The sequence below is a fragment of the Leopardus geoffroyi genome, chromosome A2 (genome assembly GCF_018350155.1).
Source record: "Leopardus geoffroyi isolate Oge1 chromosome A2, O.geoffroyi_Oge1_pat1.0, whole genome shotgun sequence".
NCBI classification, from domain to species: Eukaryota; Metazoa; Chordata; class Mammalia; order Carnivora; family Felidae; genus Leopardus; species Leopardus geoffroyi.
Genome location: NC_059331.1, coordinates 37,234,469 through 37,255,756, shown reverse-complemented (window position 1 = coordinate 37,255,756; position 21,288 = coordinate 37,234,469).

Sequence of the window (21,288 nt, the reverse complement as noted above, 5' to 3'; positions counted from 1 at the left end):
CCCTTAAAATATTATTTCATTAAGATTCTGACCTTATTTTCATTAATGTTCAAAATATATAAAAAAAAAAAAACTTACACAACTCAACACCAAGAAAGCAAACAATCCAATTAAAAAATGGACAGAAGACCTGAAAAGACAGTTTTTTCCAAAGAAGGCATATACATGACCAAGAGACACAGGAAAAGATGTTCAAAATCCCTAATCATTAGGGAAATGCAAATAAAAAACCACCTCACGTCAGTTAGAATGGCTAAAATAAAAAAGACAAAAAATAATAAGTGTTGACAAAAATGTGGAGAAAAAGGAGCACATTGTTGGTGGGAATGTAAATTGGCACAGCCACTGTGGAAAACAGTGTGGAGGTTCCTCAAAAAATTAAAAATAGGAATACCATATGATCTAATAATCCCACTATCAGGTATTTACACAAAGAAAGCAAAAACTCTGATTTGAAAACATATAAACACCCCGTATGTTTATTGCAGCATTATTTATAATAGCTAAGCCATGGAAGCAACCTAATGTTCATCAATAGAGGAATGAATAAGTAAGATGTGATATATATGGGTGTGTGTGTGTGTGTGTGTGTGTGTGTGTGTGTGTATGGACATTTATATGCATTGGAATACTACACTGCTGTAACAAATTATGCCATTTGAGACAACTTGGATGGATCTAGATGGTATTACGCTAAGTGAAATAAGACAGATTGAGAAAAACAAATACCATATGGTTTCACTCATAAGTGGAAACTAAAAAAAAAAAAAAAAAGGCAAAAATCCCACACAAAAAACATGAATAAACGAGCAAAAAGCAGAATCAGACCCATTAACAAACAGGGTTGTCAGAGGGAAGAGCTGGGAGGAATGAGCCAAATGGGGTCCTGGGGGCAGATTCAGGCTTCCAGTTATTGAATGAGAAAGTCACTGAAATAAAAGGCACGGCATGGGGAACGTAGTCAGTGATACTGTGATAATGTTGTGTGGTGACAGATGGTACCTACACTTGTGGTGAGCAGAGCATAATGAATAAACTTGTGGAATCACTATGTTGTACACCTGAAGCTGATGTAACATTGTGTGTCAACTATACTCAAAAAAACAAAACAACAACAGAAAACAGTCTGCCCTTATTTCTATCCAACTCCAGCCCACTGGAATGAGAGATATGTGCATAACTAATGGTTCTGTTTTTGTAGCTATTTGTTTCATTGTGTGTTTGACAATGTTTCAAAGACTGAGTCTTTCCAGTCTTTATGTTGAGAGAAATGACTTGAAAGAATTCGATTCTTGAGATTGAATCTCCCCAAAAGGCCAAATGCGAATAACGCTCCCCTTTCTGGTACCATTTCTTTATTCTCCACAAATTCCTTCCTTCCAATGATTCTACAGGATACTGAAAGCCCAACCACATGATGTTTAACCTTATTTATTAACCACCAGGCCCTTGGTCGATGTTATAAAGAACCAAGAGACCCAGTTAGGATACAGTTAGATCACGCAAGATAACCCAATGTTTTTCTTCAAAGGTTTCCTTACTGACAGTTCTGAATCAACTTCTGACATTTAATGAACACACAAATGCATGCTCCATAAACGACCACCACTAACGGTAGCAATGTTCATGTGCCTCTTTCTTAAAAATCTCTTCCCTTTTACAGCCGGTAAAATGCACCCAATCTGGTTTTTTTTTTCCTGGTGTTTCAATTGGTCTGGTTCTCCTTCTTATCTCTTGCTGCTGCTTTCTAGCTCTCCCTGAATCTTTTTTTTTTCTTCAACTGCGCCCTTGCCCCTCCCCAGTCCCCTCGATCTTCCCTTTCTGCACTTACCCTCAGCTGACTTCATTTGTGCTCACATTTCAACTTTCAAGGATCATTCATCCTTAACAATAAAAGCTACAGTTTGTTAAGTGCCCACTGTATATTGGCTCTTCTCGATGCCTTTGAAAGGCAGCTGACATTAGTCACAGTTCACATTAAGGACTGGTGACTTACTAAACGTCACACAGATAGCAATTGGGAGGGTTGGAGTTCAAGCCTGACCTCCATGATTCCCTCACTACATTTTATTTGTTTGTTTTATGATTCGGCACAGATCTCTTGACTATCTATATGCTTTGAACCAGGCATAATATACTAGAAACTACAAAAGACCCAGTCCCTATCTTCAAAGAGCTCCCAGTCTACTGGGGGCGACAAGCAATCAATATAATTACAATGTAAGTACTACGACAGAAGCATGCATATATTCCAATATTACATCTAAGGCTCAGATCCCTAGCGGGAGCTCTATACTGATATCACCAAGGACCTACTGAGCATTTTCATTGGAATATTATTTTCATTATCTACTAGTGTCTAACAAATCAACTGAAACAGGTGGCTTAAAACAATGATTTATTATTTCTCATCAATTTTTGAAATGACTGAGCTCTGCTGAGTGGTTGTTCTGCTGAAGTCACTGCCATGCATATGATCAGCTAGGAGTTTAGCCAGGGCTAGAATATGTGAAATGCACTCACACAGCCCTGCATCTCTCTGCCTATGACCTCTCATCATTCAGTGGTCTAGCCTGAGCTTCCTATGTCATGGTGGCTGGTTCCAAGAAGACAAGCCTCAATGCACAAACTCTCATCAAGCCTCTGCCTGCATCATGTTAAAGGCTCATTGGCCGAATAAGCCACATGGCCAAGCACAGAATCAATATAGGAGGGAAGGATGCAATTGCATGACTTCCGGAGCCATGGATCACCAGGGGTCATCAATAAGATGTCCACCTAGAGGTACAGTTTTTGCCTCCATATCTTAAACGGAAATCACCATCTTCCTTCAAAAAGATCTCATGCTAGTGTTTCTATTTCTGGTATCACCATTCTCAAACTTTAGGAGTTACTGTCCACTGAGAAATCTATCCTAACTACATCTAATTTGTTCCCGATTCTTTTTAATTCCTTCTGTAAATTATCTCACATTCTTCCTTTTGCACACACATCACTGCCTGTTCATATACATCAGTATCATCAGTACAGTCGGCTACTTTAGAGGATGCCAGCTGTGTGCTGATGCTCACAACGATGTTGTAAGGAGTACAGGTGTGAGGACCTGGTGATTGTCCTTTGAGGATTTGGGACTGAATGCCTAGGGCAGCTGGAGTCTTTGGGCTGGTCACTCTGGGCCAGGAGCTGCATTATTTGCCCCAGTGAGCCCTACATACATCATTTTCATTCGTGCCATAATATTGAAAAATTAGACCACGCTGTGCTACCTGAATCTCCTGACTTCTATCCATCCTTCTTACTATCACCGGGTTAATATTTCATACTATCACAGGGTTCACAGCTATGGAACCACTTCATAGTTTACTCTTCCCTCAAAAACATAGCTTGAGTATTACACACAGTCAAAACCGGCATCCCAAAATTTCTGCCATCTGACCTGAACCTGCTTTTCAGCTTTTTGCCCACAGCTACACACACACACACACACACACACACACACACACACACACCAAACCATACTCTGTCAAACTGATCTGCTTAGCATCTCCTAAGAATACCTGAATATTTTCTTTTCTGTATCCATGCAGGGATATCCAAATTCCAACAGTCTTCTGAATCCATTTCAAGGTCCTCATTCATGGTGAAGACCACCACATTATTCTGGCCTATAAGTATGTCTCTGTTTTGCCTCTGACCTCTAAGAAGATATTGTTTATAATCCTATGTTGTCCATCATAATAGTTACTAGCCTCATGTCGCTGTATAAATTTAAATAAAACTGAAATTCGGTTTGGTTTCTCAGTCACACTAGCCCCATTTCTAGCGGTCAGGGACCCACAGTGATCAGGGGCTGCCAGTTTGGAGAGCACGAATATAGAGCATTTCCATCACTGCAGAAAATTCTATCGGAAAGCTATGTCTATGCTGCCTTGTTGGCAGTTAATCACTGTTTCTGACTTTGGGTTGGTTTTTCAGTAACCAATTCCTAACTCTCTTACTTCTTTGTTGCTTCCTGTTATGGAACCTGAGAACCTGAGATATTTCTATTTCTAGACTCTCTTGCAGGCAGGCTTGTCCTTGTGGCCCAGATCCAGCCAATGCAAACAAAGGGTATGCTTGTTGGAAGTTTTTGGGCAAAAATGTGAAAGAAGAGGGGCACCTGGGTGGTTTGCTCAGTTAAACATCTGACTCGTGGTTTCTGCTCAGGTCATGATCTCTTGGTTTCGTGAATTCAGGCCCCATGTCAGGCTCTGTGCTGGCAGAGCAGAGCCTGCTTGGGATTCTCTTTCTCTCTCTCTCTCTCTCTTCCTCTCTCTCTGCCCCTTCCCTGCTCACGCTGTCTCAGGCTCTCTCAAAATAAATAAATAAACATTTTTTTTTAATATGAAAGAAGAGAGAAGTGTGCATGGAGATCTTTCTTACTAGATACCCCTTTGCCTTCAGATATAGCCATGTGAGGATGTCTTACCTAAATGTGCAGCAGCCATCTTGTGCCCAAGAGGGAAATAACAGAACCATCCCAGATATAGCTACACAGACCCTTGAAATGGTTAAACCGCTCGATCACCTCTAAGACCCTGTTAATCCTCAGACATCTTAGTATGCAGTTACTTACATTATTTTACTACTTAAGCCTCTCGGTTTTAATATTAGTTATGAATGCTAATTCTTATTCACTAACTACACCATTAGGAAAATTGTCTGTATTTATGCCCTGCCTCTTCAACTATGTTGCAAATACAAGGAGGGAAGATCATCTCTATAACATCCTTTTGGCTGATCCACAGCACATAGTAGGTATTCTAAGTCACATGAACAGATTGATTTCTTACTGCTTTGGGAAATCAACAATGAGGGGCTCCCGGGCTGGACCATGGTTTGTGAATTTCTCTTCTGAAACTAATTTTAGCCTGTGTGAAAAACTGTGTCATTTTAACAACAGCAACACTTCAATCTATATTTGTACCTGAAAGTTACACTAGAAAGGTGAGACAGGGAGAAATACAGTTCTTCATTTTTACCTCCACAATACACCCATGACAGATCAATTTTAAAAATTAATGTGCTAGTGTGATGTCAGTGGCAATTTGAAAGGAAGCCCATGAGTCTCATTGAAAGCTCTGCCAGGTAATTCAGTCACACTGAGCTTCAAGAATTATTTCCAGGGTGTGGTGTGTGTGGTGTAATGTCTGTGTGTGTGTGTGTGTGTGTGTGTGTGCGTGTGTGCACACATGTGTGTGTTTTCCTGAGTGGCTTATTATCAAAGATGTGTGAAGTGAAATAGGACATTAGTAACTTTGTGTTTCTTTATGCCTATGGTTTTCCAACTTGTGCCAAAATTCTACCTCTCAAACTGATAGGAATTTTCATTTCATTCATTCTTTTAACATCCATCATTGGGTACCCAGGAGACACCAAAGATCCAAAAGTGAAGAAGACACGAACTCTGCTTCGTTAACATTATCATTGTGCTAGCATTTATTTATTCAGTTTTAATTTAAAAGTTTCTTCATTTATTTTGAGAGAGAGAGCATAAGCAGGGGAGGGGCAGAGATAGAGGGAGAGGGTGAAAATCCCCAGCAAGCTCTGGGCTGAGCCCAATGCAGGGCTCAAACTCACAGCTGTAAGATCATGACCTGAAACGAAATCAAGAGTCGGACGCTGACCCAACTGAGTCATCCAGGTGCCCCTATAATGCTACCATTTAGAAATTGTCCTTTAACCCATCCTCCAATTCTGGCATGGAGTAGTTGTCTATGCCCCGTGTATAGGGCCACTTTTAAGGCTGGAGGCGGCTTGGCCACAAGTGCACACTGAAGCCTATCAGGACAATTTCAGAATTCAAATTTTGATTTTCTAAACCCTGGTTTTCCCTCTGAGCCATGCTGGGAGGGAAAGGGTGTTAGGGCACTGGTGGTGGTATCAGAGTCAGGGTTCCCTATCTGCCATGTGCTAGGTATGACACTATTTCTCTAAGCCTCTGTTCCTTACCCTATAAAATGGATGTCATAATAGAACCTATTCCACAGGGTTAGTAGGTACTCAGTAATAGAGTAAGTGCCCAATAAGCAGTAAATTATATAGTAAACCATTTTAAAGCAATAGATAACATGAATCTAGATATGTGCAGAAATGAGCAAAAATGTCTGCAGGAAGTCCTGTGTATTCACTCCAGATTAAGTGGATCCCACGTTGGCTGGGATCAGGTCTGGGGAGCACCTTTCTTCTACAAGAAAGGGCCATACTGTAGCTCAGCATCTCATGGGACCAAGAACTCACTTTCCCCTATGAGAAAGATTGTGATCCCATAGGCTCCAAGGTCTCCAGGTACTGGGCAGCTGTTATTGACAGATAACTCCTGAAGAGCTGATTCTCAGATCCTGCCTGGTACTATGAGTTCCCACTGGAGGAAATAAGGCAGAAAGCCCTGATCTGGTGCGGACTTTTGTGAAATAATGAGACCAAGTAGGGCTCAAGCCTTCTCTTCTCTGGCTGATCTTGACCTATGGAAATTTCCCCCTTTCTCCGACAAAAGCTATTCCTTAAACCACAGAGTTCGTCTTGAACTCTGATTCATAACAGGTTGAGGCTCACCGGGACCCACTTTGCCAAATAAGTAGGTGAAAGATAGATGCCCACTGACCAGATGGGAATCGGTCCATAAGACCTAGTGTATCTGCCCGAGAACCAAACAAGCTGTGAGGGAAAGAACATCCAGGGAAGCCCAGTATAACCCCAAAGAAACATTATGAGTTCCGTGTAACTACTCATTTTGACACTGTAATTTTGTGTTTGTGATTATTATGCTCCTGGGTGGCTCAGTAGATTAAGCATCCAACTTTGGCTCAGGTCATGATCTCATGGCTCATGAGTTTGAGCCCCATGTCAGGCTGTGCACTGACAGTTCAGAGCCTGGAGCCTGCTTCAGATTCTGTGTCTTCCTCTCTCTTTGCCCCTCCCCCCACTAATATCTATCTCTTTCTCAAAAATAAATAAACACTAAAAAATTTTTAAAAAGAAGTAACTAAATCTTTCTTGGCCCACAACCAGTGGCGATAAAAGAAACTTTAACCCCCTCCTCCTCCTCATGTTTATTAGCAACATTATTGAAGTAACCTGTCCAGCCATTCTCCACTCACCCTTCTTCTCTCCTCCCCAAGAAACAGGCACCCTTTCTGAAGCAGTTGTGGGGAATAGTTAAGTGTGAGGGCCCTAAAGCCAGACTGGGTTTAAAGTTCAAGTTCACCACTTGCTAGTAAAATCCATAAACTCCCTGTGCTTTAGTTTCCTCAGCTGCAAGAATGGAGATAGGGGTAACTGTACCTGTCTTATTCAGTCATTACAAGACTTAAATGAATTAATTCATGTAAGCATTTGGAACATTGGCCAGCATACAGAAAGCAATAAATGTTGGAAGAAGGAAGGGAGCAGCATGCTGCTTGTCCCTTGTTTTCCTTCTGGTTCTGGACCTGCCTAGACTTCAGATGACATGGATATTTTAGGAACTGTTGCTACTTCCCGATAGGATGTAAGGGTTGAGCCCAGGACTCGTTTGAAAAATCATGTTCAGATGCTCATCTTTCTTCTTGTGTCTGAGGCAGAGGGTGAAACAGGGATTCCATGAATGTGAATTCTTGCTCCAGTGTGATGCACCAAAGTCTAGATTTGTGCAAGGTACTTATGAGGTCCAGAAGTGGCCGCAGGCCAGGCTGTTTTCTTCAACTGACTTTACCCACAAAACAGCTGTGCTTTGGTCTTCTGTCTCGTGTGAGGGTGTCTTTCATTCAGTTATGAATTGTGGGGGAGTGGGGTGGAGAAGGATAGTGCTAGTCCTTGGTTTCCTTCAAACCCCACAAAGAGATATGCAATATAATACTAATTTTGTAGACTGGGGTAAGGATACACTGCTACTCTGGGAATTGTGTAGACTTTGATTTCATTTATATTAGTAGCACATTCTCATAAGGGTTTTAAAACAGGGACTTAGGCAATATCCAAGTTTATATTTTAAGCTGGAGCAAATTATTCTCTACATATAATTAAGCATTTTTGAGAGTCCAGTAGGAAATGATAATTCACTAATAAATGGTAATCTTAGTAATTCAAGATAATTAAAAAAAATCTTCCTCTGACTGATCCTCAGGGAGAGACAGCTTTTTCAAACCGCTGGGGGTATTCTGTAAATCTCAGGTAATGTCATTCCTGCAATTCATTATTTATTTACACATAGGAAGGCGCTGACTCAACAGGCAGCAGTTGAGCCATTACTTAATTAACGTCTCATTATTAATCTCATTACTTCCAGTATCTCTCTTTTGGTGACAGGTTCCCCAGATTTTCTGGGATGGCGCCAGTTTTAAAGATCCTATTGTGTTCTCCCTCCAATCATCAGTCTCTCAAGGAAGTGCCACATCATCTTTCAGGTTGGATCTGGCACACAAAAGTAGCAGAGTCACCTGTTCCTTGTGTGTGTGAATTTCGATTTGGAAAGCGTCCCTCACCAAGCCCTGGAGATAGTTGAAGCAGTGAACTTGAGGGCACAACCATGAGAGGTGTCACCCTGTGTGAAGAGCCTGGGTTCTGGAAGCCGAGGGCCTGGGGTGAGATTCTCCCTTTGCCATTTAGCTATGGGACCATAGGAAATTTGCCTCACTCAAGTTTTCTGTTTGGAAAACAAAGGTCTGTCGGCCCCTGCTGTTGTCTTCCTTCCACTTTATTTTTTAAAAGTTTATTTATTTATTTATTTATTTTGAGAGACATAGCATATGAGTGGGGGAGGGCAGAGAGGAAGAGAGCAAGAATCCCAAGCAGGCTCCGCACAGCCAGCACAGAGCCTGATGCAGTGCTCGAACCTACAGACTGTGAGATCATGACCTGAGCTGAAGAGTCAGATGCTTAACCGACTGAGCCACCTAGGCACCCCTACCCTACTACTTTAAAGCAAAATATCCAGGTTCTTCCATAGACCAGCAGTAAAAAACAAACACAAACACAAAAACAAAATGCAGCGTTTACATGTTAGACTGAGTCATAAGTTCTTTGTTAAGAAGGAGCTGATATTTATCTGCTATGTACTTCCCTTCTTGTCAGGCTAGCACGTATTCTGTCTGCTCATTCTCTGTACTGAATCTTAAGTATTTTGGCAATGTCCCTCTCCTCTCCTTTTCCATCCCTAATTAAGAGGATTAACTTCTGGGGTCAGAAAGACATGGGTCTGAGTCCTGACTCTATGCCCATCAGCTCTTTGATCATGGGCAAGTTATTTAATATTGCTTTACCTTTGTGCTCTGTCAAGTAGGGACACCAGTAGGCACTATGGAGTATTCAACAAGCATCAAGCTCAGTGTTTAACATCATGCATAATGCCTAATAAACATCTGTTATTATCAGTATAGTGAAAGAAAGGACCTCAAAGTCTTCAGCTAGAAAATGGACATTAAAAACCTGTCCAATAAGGAGGATTAAAGGAAAACCTCACACTTGCAGAGAAAACTCCCACTTATAAAAAGAAAACCGTACCAAATAAAAAGTAGAAGAAATGTAACCAAAATTGACAATTTGCCTCATTAGTGGTTAATGTTCACTTAATCGTATCAATGTAATTAGAGAATATCAATTTGACTGAATACATTGTAATAGATCTATCCTGGGAGGGTGAGGGAAGAGGAGGAGAGATTTAAAAGAGTTAAGTTCACATCTACCATAAAAGGCAGTCAATAAATATTGCCAAAATTGATTAATCAAGAAAACACAGCCAAAAATAGACCATGTGGAAATGTGGATGCAAATATGGCAAGACACAGTGAAAAAGTAAAAAATGTTGCACGTGGCTAGGGAGCTGTACAAGAGCCAAACAATGCTATTTTTTTCATTACAAGCCTTTTATCATTGTATTATTTAGGAATATATTAGGTTGCAAGGAGCAACAACAATAAAATGTATACAAACAGGAATAACTTAAATGTGAGAAAGTTTATCCCTTGCTCAGATTAAAGTCCACAGGGTGAAGCCAAGCCCTGGTATGGCAGCTCCATTCCACAAAAACCCAGCAGAGAATTCCTCCCTCGCTCACCACCTCAAGGAAATGGCTGTCTTCATAGCCCCAAACCACCCTCCTCTCAGTGATGTGGGGAAGAGACTAAAGAGAAGGCCAATCAGAATGGGACTGGAGAGTGTCTTTAGGAGAGCTCCTTCTTGCATTCTATTGGCCAGAACTTATCCCATGCCCACTTTTAGCTGCAAGGAAAGCTTGGAAGCATGGCGTTTATTTGGGATGGCCACATGTCCAGCTAACAGATTTCCTACTTTGGAAGAATGGGTGTTTGGATATAGGATCAACTAGCACTATTTGACTTTTGGGTGACTTTAAAGTTCAGACACTTTAGTCAAAGTAAAATCTAAATGCAAACCAAATAGAACACCACGTATCATGTGGTGGTTATGAGCTTAATCTCTAGGTTCGGAGGCTGGGGGCTGAATTTTACATTATTTACCCAGTAACTTCATTTCCTTATGTGATATGGCTGTTAAAGCAGTTGATACGAAAACATGCTTACGATAGCAGTTGGCATATGGTAAGGACGCATTCAGTGTGTGTTTGTTGTGGGGGTGGTTGTTATAAACATTTTACAGCTATTAAAATAAATAAGTACCTAAACTTCAACTATCTGACAAAGACAAATAAACAAAAGGGACAAATTAACGAGTACAATTACGCCCTAGGAGACACTTAAGGAATCATTCAGGAAATAGAGAAAATTAACACATTTTAATAAATAACATTAAGGACATCCATAAAATACTATGTATAGCAAAGAAGAAATTAGTACATAAAAAGGGGGCAATGAGACAGTATTATATACAGTTAACACAACTAACATACAGCCTCAGATTCTCTGAACCTCACCAAGGTCACAGACACATAGTGGTGTCCTGGACCCCACCCACCTAACAGCACAGGAACTGAGACCAATCAGTTACTCTCCCTGTTTCTGGCCCTTGCCAACACTTCTGGAAATGGTGTACATTCCGGTTTGTCCCACAGGAGGTGGATGGTGTTACTCACATTGGGGCTGAATTAACTCCTATGGGGCAAACTTTTGACCAGTGAATGATAAGAGCCAGGAGGAAACTGAGACCACAGGACATGGAATAAATGCAAGTGCACCAATTTTCTGGGGTTTTTTTTTTTTTTAGTATAAAAAAGCTAACAGACATGTTTGAAAATAGAAACATATTATTCAAAGTTCCAAAACTAATCAGTAGAAAAAAAAGCTGAAAAAGTACTAAACAAAAATCAGTAGTAACAAGGAGCAAGAAGCAATTTAATAACATTAACTGGCTGCATTAAGAATTAATGGCATAAATATATTATTTAAAGTTATGATGTTAACTGCTGGGAGAAAAACCCTCATATACATTATTGGCAAATCTTTCTAAGTAGTAGGAGTAGGAAAGACATAATTTTCAAGCTATACCATTATACCCTATTGAATAAAAATTTTCACTGTTTAAATATTATGTTGGTATAGTTTCACATAGAATTACTTTTTTAATTGTGGAAGAATACATACAGACTCTCGCATTGGTTGACATAGGAGAAGAGGTTTTATCTTGTTTTCGTTTCACGTTATATAGCTTGGGGTTGTTGTAATAGTTATGTTGATCAGGTGTGACATTTACAAATAAACTCTTTAGGGAGGGAAACTGATATATCAATACACACAATGCCTGGCATGGAGCACATGGTCAGTGACTTCTTGCCCTCATTGAACCAGTCAATCACAGTAGTTACGAATTAAAGGATGTATATATAAAGCACTGAGTACACTGGTTGGCATTTCTCAATGAACACTGATTATTACTATCATTTTTATATTGATGACGTTCAAGTCTCTAGCCTTGAATTCAGTACTCGTATCCCACATAAAACAAGTGGATTTCACACACCGATCTAGAAAGTTTCCTTCTTGCAATCAACTCAGGGTTTAAAGATTTTCCACAGACTTTATGGCAAATCCTGGTTTCCACCTTCACTTGAGTGAGATTCCGAGCATCAGCATCGTCATCTGAGAAATGAGGACAATAACAAGATCTAGCTCAGAGATTATAAATGCAACACATCAAAGGCATGGCACAGAGCAAAGTCCCAATACGTGACAGCTCTATTACTGTTGGCCCTTGTTACAAACAGCAGTGAACCCAAAGGCAACTAACACCTTGGATGAGGGACGGGAGAAAAGCCTCAACAAGCACTCGGGCTTAAGACAGATTCCTTGAGACCCTCTGCAATTGGGAAGCGCAAGGCATTCATTGGCCTGGTCATCACTAGGATCTGCTGCCTCCCTGTGGAATTTCACAGACACAGTCATGAGACAGACAAATCTTCCAGGCCAGAATTTCATTGTGAAGCCAATCTTAGAAAGATATCCAGGGCTTCCTAAATGATTTGCTCATGAATCATTACTATTCAAGTCTTTATGCAATTGTCACCTTCTCAGTGAGTCCTGTGCAGTCTACTCCGTTTAACAGAGCAACTCATAGCTCACCCGCTCTGAGTCTCACACTGCTCTGGTGTTTCCCTTTTTTGTTGCGTTTATCACCTTCTAATATACTGTATAACTTATTTATTCTCGTTCTCACTCTCACCATTGATTTTCTATCTTTTCCCTTTACTTCACAAGGACAGAGGTTTTTTGTTTGATTTTGGTTGGTTTTGTTTGGTCTCATTTTCTTCCAAGTGCCTAAGACAGTATCTGATGCATAGAAGGAACACAGTATTTTTGAATGAATGAATGAATGAATGAATGAATGCCTTCTCCTGTAACATGACATGAAATGCTTGGGAAGCTTGAAAGTATTGTGATTTTTGTTGCTCTTGGTGTTTCTGAACTGCGTATATGCATCGAAGGCCACAGTCCAGGCTGCCAAATGTTGCTATCCTAATTCAGTTCCGATTCTGTAACAGGAGTCACTTCGGCAACATGGTCTTTGATTCCTGTACATAGGATGCAAGCAAATATGCCCAGAACTGGTTCAGCAATAGAAATTCAGTGGCACCTACACGACTTTAGTCTGCACTGCCCTCAATAGACTGTGCTTAGCGTGTGTCTGTGTATGCGTGCATCCACCCACGCATGTAACCCACACAGGATCTTGAACATGCAAAACATGTGAAAGGAAGAACTAATTTCCTTTCTGATGATTAGAGGGTGAAAAGAGGGAAAATGGAATTTGATGAATCTTGAAGACTTTGATCTTACGAGGCGCCTGGGTGGCTCAGTCGGTTAGGCATCTGACTTTTGATTTAGGCTCGGGTCATGATCCCAGTGTTGTGGGATCAAGCCCTGAATCAGGCTCTGTGCTGAGTGTGGAGCCTGATTGACTCTCTCTCTCTCCCCTTCTGCCTCTCTCTCCTGCTTGTGCTCTCTCTCTCTGTCAAATGAATAAATAAAAATTTAAAGACTTTTATCTTATACTTTCAGCCAATGTGAAAAACATTTTAAACCCAAGTTTTCAAAAGCACAGTCCAAAATGGGGTGGGCAAATCTGAGTGAGCTCTGAGTCCCTTTCTAGCCTAATATAAGCCAGGTGTACAATGCAAGGCTTCAAAATCAGAACTGTGTTCAAATACCTGCCCTTGAAACCTCACTTTAACCCCACTGAGCCTCAACATCTTCATCCATCAAATGGGTATCACCATTTGAGAATTAAGCGAGATAGTGAATTTATAGTTCAACTCTTTGGTGCCCCCCAAACCCCCAAATTCAGCTCTTTGAGTCACTTTATAAAAACTTTTAGCTCAAGTCCTTCTTCCCATCTACACCATGAATACAGGAATACCTTGGGTAGTTTTCTGGTGGGAGATTACTTTTCCCTTAGTAGCTTCTTACTCCGATTTCCTCTTTCCTCTGAGTTGTGACTTATCTTTTCCTGATACTTTCTCTGCCCCATGTCAAAGGAAATGTGTAATATTTCATTACCCTCCCACCAAGAGTCTGGTAATACAGGCAATTATGTGGGGCTCATTCCTAATAAAAATTGGAGGCAGCAGAGAAGGCTTATCTCCCAGAACAATACAACAGTCAAGTAAACTTGCCTGTTGTTAAAGTTTTATTAAGCATTCCCTTGCGGACATCTGTCACTGGATGTGTTACGGCAGGACACCTCCCCCTTGCCATACTCCCAGGCTTCACCCACTGTTCCTTTCTCATAGGTGCCTATACTCTCTTCCTACATTTTTGTGTTTTTAGCTCATCAGCCCCCACCCAAAATTAACATTGCAACTACTTCTGCATTTCTAAAAACCCAGGAAGGGACTGTGTCCTAGGAGTAGCCATTGCACAGAGAACTGTCACCTTTCAGCATGGCAAAGCCACAGAATCTATGACATACACCCTTTCTTGAACGTGATTTTCAATAATTTCAGGTCTGGCTTATTCTTCCCCTTGCTCTCTGTATGAGGAAGGGGGAGGTAGCAATATTTGTCCCCACGCTGATGTGACTTATGCAAGTACCATTAGAAAAAAGGTTTTTTGTTGTTCTTATATCAGACCTGTTATCCCAATTTTTTTCCCTGTGCACATTGCCTGGTACATAGTACATGCTCAGTAAACAGGAGCACTTATTATGGTGCTTTTCTCCAGGTGAGATTTTTGCAGTTCTGAGAGGAGGAGGCAGAAAACAAAGCCATGCAGTGTCCTCACCTGAGACATTAAAAAGAGACAGTGTCTTAATTGGGTTTCCTCAAACCAGGACCTTAGATGAGAACTTGGGTGCAGGTAGTTTCTTGGAGAAGCCCAGAAGCTGAGGGAGGGAACAGGAAGAGTGAGATAGAAAAGGGAGAAAAGCTAATAAGGGGTGTGGGGTCCTTACCCACAGTTTACTACTGAAATCAAAGGGATCCATTATCCTAGGGAACCTCAGAGGAACTGGGACAGGAGTGCTGGGGCCATTATCCCACTGACTTCTGACCCTCATTGGTTGGGGTTGACTTGTAGGGCATAGTAAACCCCCTCCCACCCTGAAGTTCCAGATTTGTCTTGTTGCAAGAGGAGTCATTTCCATGGTGTTGGAGAAAGTCCCAAGGTAGAGAGCGGAGACTTTCCAGCACTTGAATTGTGAGCTGTTGCACACTGGAGACCTTTTATCCCAAGCTGCAGGTGAACACACAGGTGGGCTGCACCGAGGGGGAGCAGGCTGAGAAAAAGCATTTTGCTGGAGGGAAACAGAAGCACTGAACCCTAGTCCTGACATGACTACTAAATATTGTTTGACTTCAAGTAAGAACTTAAGTCTTCTGTGCCTTTAACCATCTCTTCTCTATTACGAGAAAGGGGAAGGAGTCTCTTTCATTGTGAGCCCATACTGTGGGCTAGACAAATCCCCTGGGGATTCCCAAGGATGATCTCTATCTTCCTAAGGACCAAGGGAAGTCATGTTTTTTAAAATGTTTATTTATTTATTCTGAGAGAGAGATAGAGAGTGAGCAGGGGAGGGGCAGAGAGAGAGAGAGGGAGACAGAATCCCAAACAGGCTCCACACTGTCAGTGCAGAGCCTGACGTGGGGCTCGAACTCACGAACCACGAGATCATGACCTGAGCCAATATCAAGAGTCAGACACTTAACCAACTGAGCCACCCAGGTGTCCCAAGGGAAGTTGTATTTTTTTTCTCTATCTACAGACAGGAAAGCAAAGACCAAGAAAGCAAAAGGTATATGGCCAAGTTCACTCAGCTACCAGTGAAAACATTGAGCTTTGAGTCCAGGCCTTTAAAATTCCCAAATCTTGACTCCTCCATCACACAAGATGAAACAGGATTCATCTTGTGAATCCCAGCCCAAGGATAAAGGGCAGCACAGCTTGCAGAACCCTCGTGAGCAAAAGTCCTCCCAAATGGTTAAAGGCTTGTTGCTGTGCTGAGAAATCCTGCCCGCCCTTCCTGGGAAATGGGAGTCAGCGAGGCTGGGAGTTGAGTAACTCATGTGCTAAGCTTTGGGCAGCTCCACATTGATCTTGTTTGGCTCTACACATGAGTGTGTGTGTGCGCGCGCGCACACACACACACACACACACACACACCAGCCATCTGCCTCACCTTTCTAATCCAATGGCGTGAGCTGCACTAGAAGCAGACTTTGCAATTTGGTCCTGTGTCTGTGACTTGATAGACCACCAGACACCTCCTGCTGGACCGGACCCCGAACTGGTAGAATTCATTTTATTTGGATGTTTCTTTGTTTTTCTGTCAACTTTTCTTTTAAGGGACATTTTTATGAGTCATGTGCTGGCTTCTCTTCTCCTAAGTCATCTGATTTCCATTTAGCTTCTGCACGAGCTCAAGATGTGTTCTCTTTTTTAACAGTCATTTCAGTGGGACTTAATCGGTCTGGTACAGGCTCTCTCTGAAATTTTATGTTTCTGCTCATTTTAGGGGTGGTGGATTTTTAAAATTCATTTGGCTTGGCCAGCTCCATATTTTCCTACATACTTTTTTACTTTTTACTCCTTTCCCTGCTATTGTTTTGCAATCAACTAACTTTAAACCTTCATGGATATTTCACTTGGCTTAGTTCTTCCTAGCTGAGTTTTACTGTTTTCTAAGTGTTTATTTCTCACCAGTTTCTCAATATACTTTGTTTGCTCCTCTCCTACTTTTGGATGCTGCTGAAGAGCGAAAGCTTTTCAGCATCCTGGTAAGAAGTCCTACAAGTTAAGTGATGCTGTGTCCTCATTTGTCTTGGGCAGCCCCACTTTGTCCTGCTGTTCTGGCACCCCGTCCAAGTATCCTGAAAACGTCCTGCTTCCAGTGGGATGATGAATTTAATGGCCATCCTATCTAAAAGTGTGTTTGCAGGGCGCCAGGGTGGCTCAGCTGGTTAAGCATCTGGCTCTTGGTTTTGGCTCAGGTAATGATTTCACAATTTGTAAGATCAAACCCTGTGTCAGGTTCTGTGCTGACAGACAGCACAGAACCTGCTTGGGATCCTCTTTCTCCCTCTCTCTCTGCCCCACCCCACTCTTTCCCTCCCTCCCTCCCTCCCCCACCTCTCTCTCTCCCTTCTCCTTCTCTGCTCATGCTCTCTTTCCCTCTCAAAATAAATAAATAAATAAACTAAAAAAAAAAAAAGTATATTTGCCCCACTTCCCTCAACTGACGAGGGTTGAGGATACTTGTGTCCTATGGGTCCAAAGGCAGAAGACACATCCTACCCTATGTTATTCTCTGTGGGATTACCTACAGCTTGGGAAAGCTCCCTTTCTTTTCTATTGGGGAAAAGTTGTTAATTTACCTTGTGTTCAAATTTAAGCCCGTGATTGGACATCTATGCAGAGCATATCCTTAGGAAAGGATGATAACTGATTGGAGGTGTGAAGGAGGAAAAGGTAGAGGTACAGCATTATACTGATCAATTGATTTAGACTAATGTTATAACATAAAGGCTGTGATGTCCTAATATCTGTTTCAATATTTTTTCATGAAAATAGGAAATACTAGGGTCTCTCCTTCTACTCATGTATTGGAAAGGGCTTTGGATGGTTGACATGGTTTTGCAGCCCAGCTTCATTCCGGACCAATGGTCCAGTCTTGGACAGATTACTAAATTGATCTAGGCTTCCTTCTGCCACTGGCACAGATTATGAACATTTGACCTTTCAGAATGTTGCAAGGATTAAATAAGAAAAGGTATACATGGAACTAGATAGACGAGTCAGTTGTACCAAATGTACAATGTACCAAGTGCAAATATACTAAGTGCCACTGAATTGTAGACTTTCAAATGGTTAATTTCATGTTAACCATAAATGGTTAATTTATGTCCATTCCAACTGAATAAAAAAATAAATTCAAAACAATGTATGTAAAAAGTTCTCATGCACAGCAAGTGCTCATGGCCCTTTCTCTGTCATTAGCAAAGGGTCAAGGAGCATCTCTGAGAGTTTTCAGTGGGACCTGATTGTCACAGGGCCAGTTTACCTTCCCATGCTGAGCACTGCTCAGCTCCAGCTGCTGCCATTTGCATTGTAGAATAAGTGAATGGGGCCCCCTGTTGTTGTGCTGTACCCTGGCCCAATTTGGATGGTTTGCATCAGAATTCCCTGGGTGGACTCATGAAAATGACAAATGCACGGGTTCCACTTTTGGAGAAAAATTCAATCATTCTGGAGTGGGGCTGTAGATTTTCACTTTTTCCCTGGGTGAATCTGATACATATGAAAATCATCAACTTAGTCTCTCATCACCCTGTAATCTCTTCCTTTGAACCATACGTCAGTGATCACAGAAACACCTACCTGCTGGCTGGTTCTTTGACCAGCCTGCCATATTATTTTATATTTGTATAATTAATCCAAGAGCTTTATACTTGCTTGGTCCTCCTAGGCATTCTCTCTACTTGACTGGGCAAGACTGACCGTCCTCATTCTCCTGATGTGGAAACTGAGGCAGAGCACTTCATCCATGGTCACACAGCTCTACAGGGGCGGAAGCAGAACTGGATGCCTTCCTGACATTCATCTACTGGGCCTTTCCTTCCTCTGGAAATAAAATAATTCTTATCATTGTTCCTGGTGCACCTTTTCTTCTTTGTTTCTTCTTCTTGGAGATTTTTTTTTTCTTATTCATTCTATCCTTTCTTTCTTTCTTTCTTTCTTTCTTTCTTTCTTTCTTTCTTTTCTTCTTTCTTTCTTTCTTTCTTTCTTTCTTTCTTTCTTTCTTTCTTTCTTTCTTCTTTTTTGTCCTTGAAGTGTTGACTTCTTCCTCAAATATCACCATTATTCCTCTTTACTTATAATAATTTTTTCCCTCATTTTAACAAAGCATTCAGAGTGGATGGTTATATGAGCAACTGCACAACTTTACAATGAAAGCAGATCCAGTTATTCAAAGAAGCAGGAAGGGAAAGGGCTTCTTAATACATTGAGACATGAGAAAAGCAGGTCACAGAGAAATGACATGCCTGTGTCTGCGTGAACAAAGTTTTGAAAGCATATTTTATATATTCAGGCAAGATACAAAGTCAACTATTGTTTTTCTTTTTTTTAATATGAAATTTATTATCAAATTGGTTTCTGTACAACACCCAGTGCTATCCCAACAGGTGCCCTCCTCAATGCCCATCACCCACTTTCCCATCCCTCCCACCCCCATCAACCCTCGGTGTATTCTCAGTTTTTAAGAGTCTCTTATGGTTTGCCTCCCTCCCTCTCTAACCTTTTTATCCCCCTTCCCCTCACCCATTATCTTCTGTTAAGTTTCTTAGGATCCACATACGGGTAAAAACATATGGTATCTGTCTTTCTCTGTATGACTTATTTCACTTAGCATGACACCCTCCAGTTCCATCCACGTTGCTGCAATTGGAATGATTTTATTCTTCCTCATTGCCAAGTAGTATTCCATTGTATATATAAACCACAACTTATTTATCTATGCACCACTTGATGGACATTAGGCTCTTTCCATAATTTGGCTATTGTTGAAAGTGCTGCTATAAACATTGGGGTACAAGTGCCCCTATGCATCAGCACTCCTATATACCTAGGGTAAATTCCTAGCAGTGCTGTTGCTGGATCATAAGGTAGATCTATTTTTAATTTTTTGAGGAACCTTCACACTGTTTTCCAGAGCGGCTGCACCAGTTTGCATTCCCACCAACAGCGCAAGAGGGTTCCTGTTTCTCCACATCCTCGCCAGCATCTATAGTCTCCTGATTTGTTCATTTTAGCCACTCTGACTGGCGTGAGGTGCTACCTGAGTGTAGTTTTGATTTGTATTTCCCTGATGAGGAGTGACGTTGAGCATCTTTTCATGTGCCTGTTGGCCAACCGGATGTCTTCTTTAGAGAAGTGTCTATTCATGTCTTCTGCCCATTTCATCACTGGATTATTTGTTTTTCAGGTGTGGAGTTTGGTGAGCTCTTTATAGATTTTGGATACTAGCCCTTTGTCCGATATGTCATTTGCAAATATCTTTTCCCATTCCGTTGGTTGCCTTTTAGTTTTGTTGATTGTTTCCTTTGCAATGCAGAATCTTTTTATCTTCATGAGGTCCCAATAGTTCATTTTTACTTTTAATTCCTTTGCCTTTGGAGATGTGTCAAGTAAGAAATTGCTGTGGCTGAGGTCAGAGAGGTCTTTTCCTGCTTTCTCCTCTCGGGTTTTGATGGTTTCGTGTGTCATATTCAGGTCCTTCATCCATTTTGAGTTTATTTTTGTGAATGGTGTAAGAAAGTAGCCTAGTTTCCTCCTTCTGCATGTTGCTGTCCAGTTCTCCCAGCACCATTTGTTAATGAGACTGTCTTTGTTCCATTGGATGTTCTTTCCTGCTTTGTCAAAGGTGAGTTGGCCATACGTTTGTGGGTCTAGTTCTGGGGTTTCTATTCTATTCCATTGGTCTATGTGTCTGTTTTTGTGCCAATACCATGCTGTCTTGGTGATTACAGATTTGTAGTAGAGGCTAAAGTCTGGGATTGTGATGCCTCCTGCTTTGCCTCTTCTTCAAGATTACTTTGGCTATTCGGGGTCTTTTGTGGTTCCATATGAATTTTAGGATTGCTCGTTCTAGCTTCAAGAAGAATGCTGGTGCAATTTTGATTGGGATTGCATTGAATGTGTAGATAGCTTTGGGTAGTATTGACATTTTAACAATATTTATTCTTCCAATCTATGAGCATGGAATGTTTTTCCATTTCTTTATATCTTCTTCAATTTCCTTCATAAGCTTTCTATAGTTTTTAGCATACAGATCTTTTACATCTTTGGTTAGGTTTATTCCTAGGTATTTTATGCTTCTTGGTGCAATTGTGAATGGGATCAGTTTCTTTATTTGTCTTTCTGTTGCTTCATTATTAGTGTATAAGAATGCAACTGATTTCTGTATGTTGATTTTGTATCCTATGACATTGCTGAATTCATGTATCAGTTCTGGCAGACGTTTGGTGGAGTCTATCGGGTTTTCCATGTATAATATCATGTCATCTGCAAAAAGTGAAAGCTTAACTTCATCTTTGCCAATTTTGATGCCTTTGATTTCTTTTTGTTGTCTGATTGCTGATGCTAGCACTTCCAACACTATGTTAAACAACAGCGGTGACAGTGGACATCCCTGTTGTGTTCCTGATCTTAGGGGGAAAGCTCTCAGTTTTTCCCCATTGAGGATGATATTAGCTGTGGGCTTTTCATAAATGGCTTTTATGATGTTTAAGTATGTTCCTTCTATCCCGACTTTCTTGAGGGTTTTTATTAAGAAAGAATGCTGAATTTTATCAAATGCTTTTTCTGTATC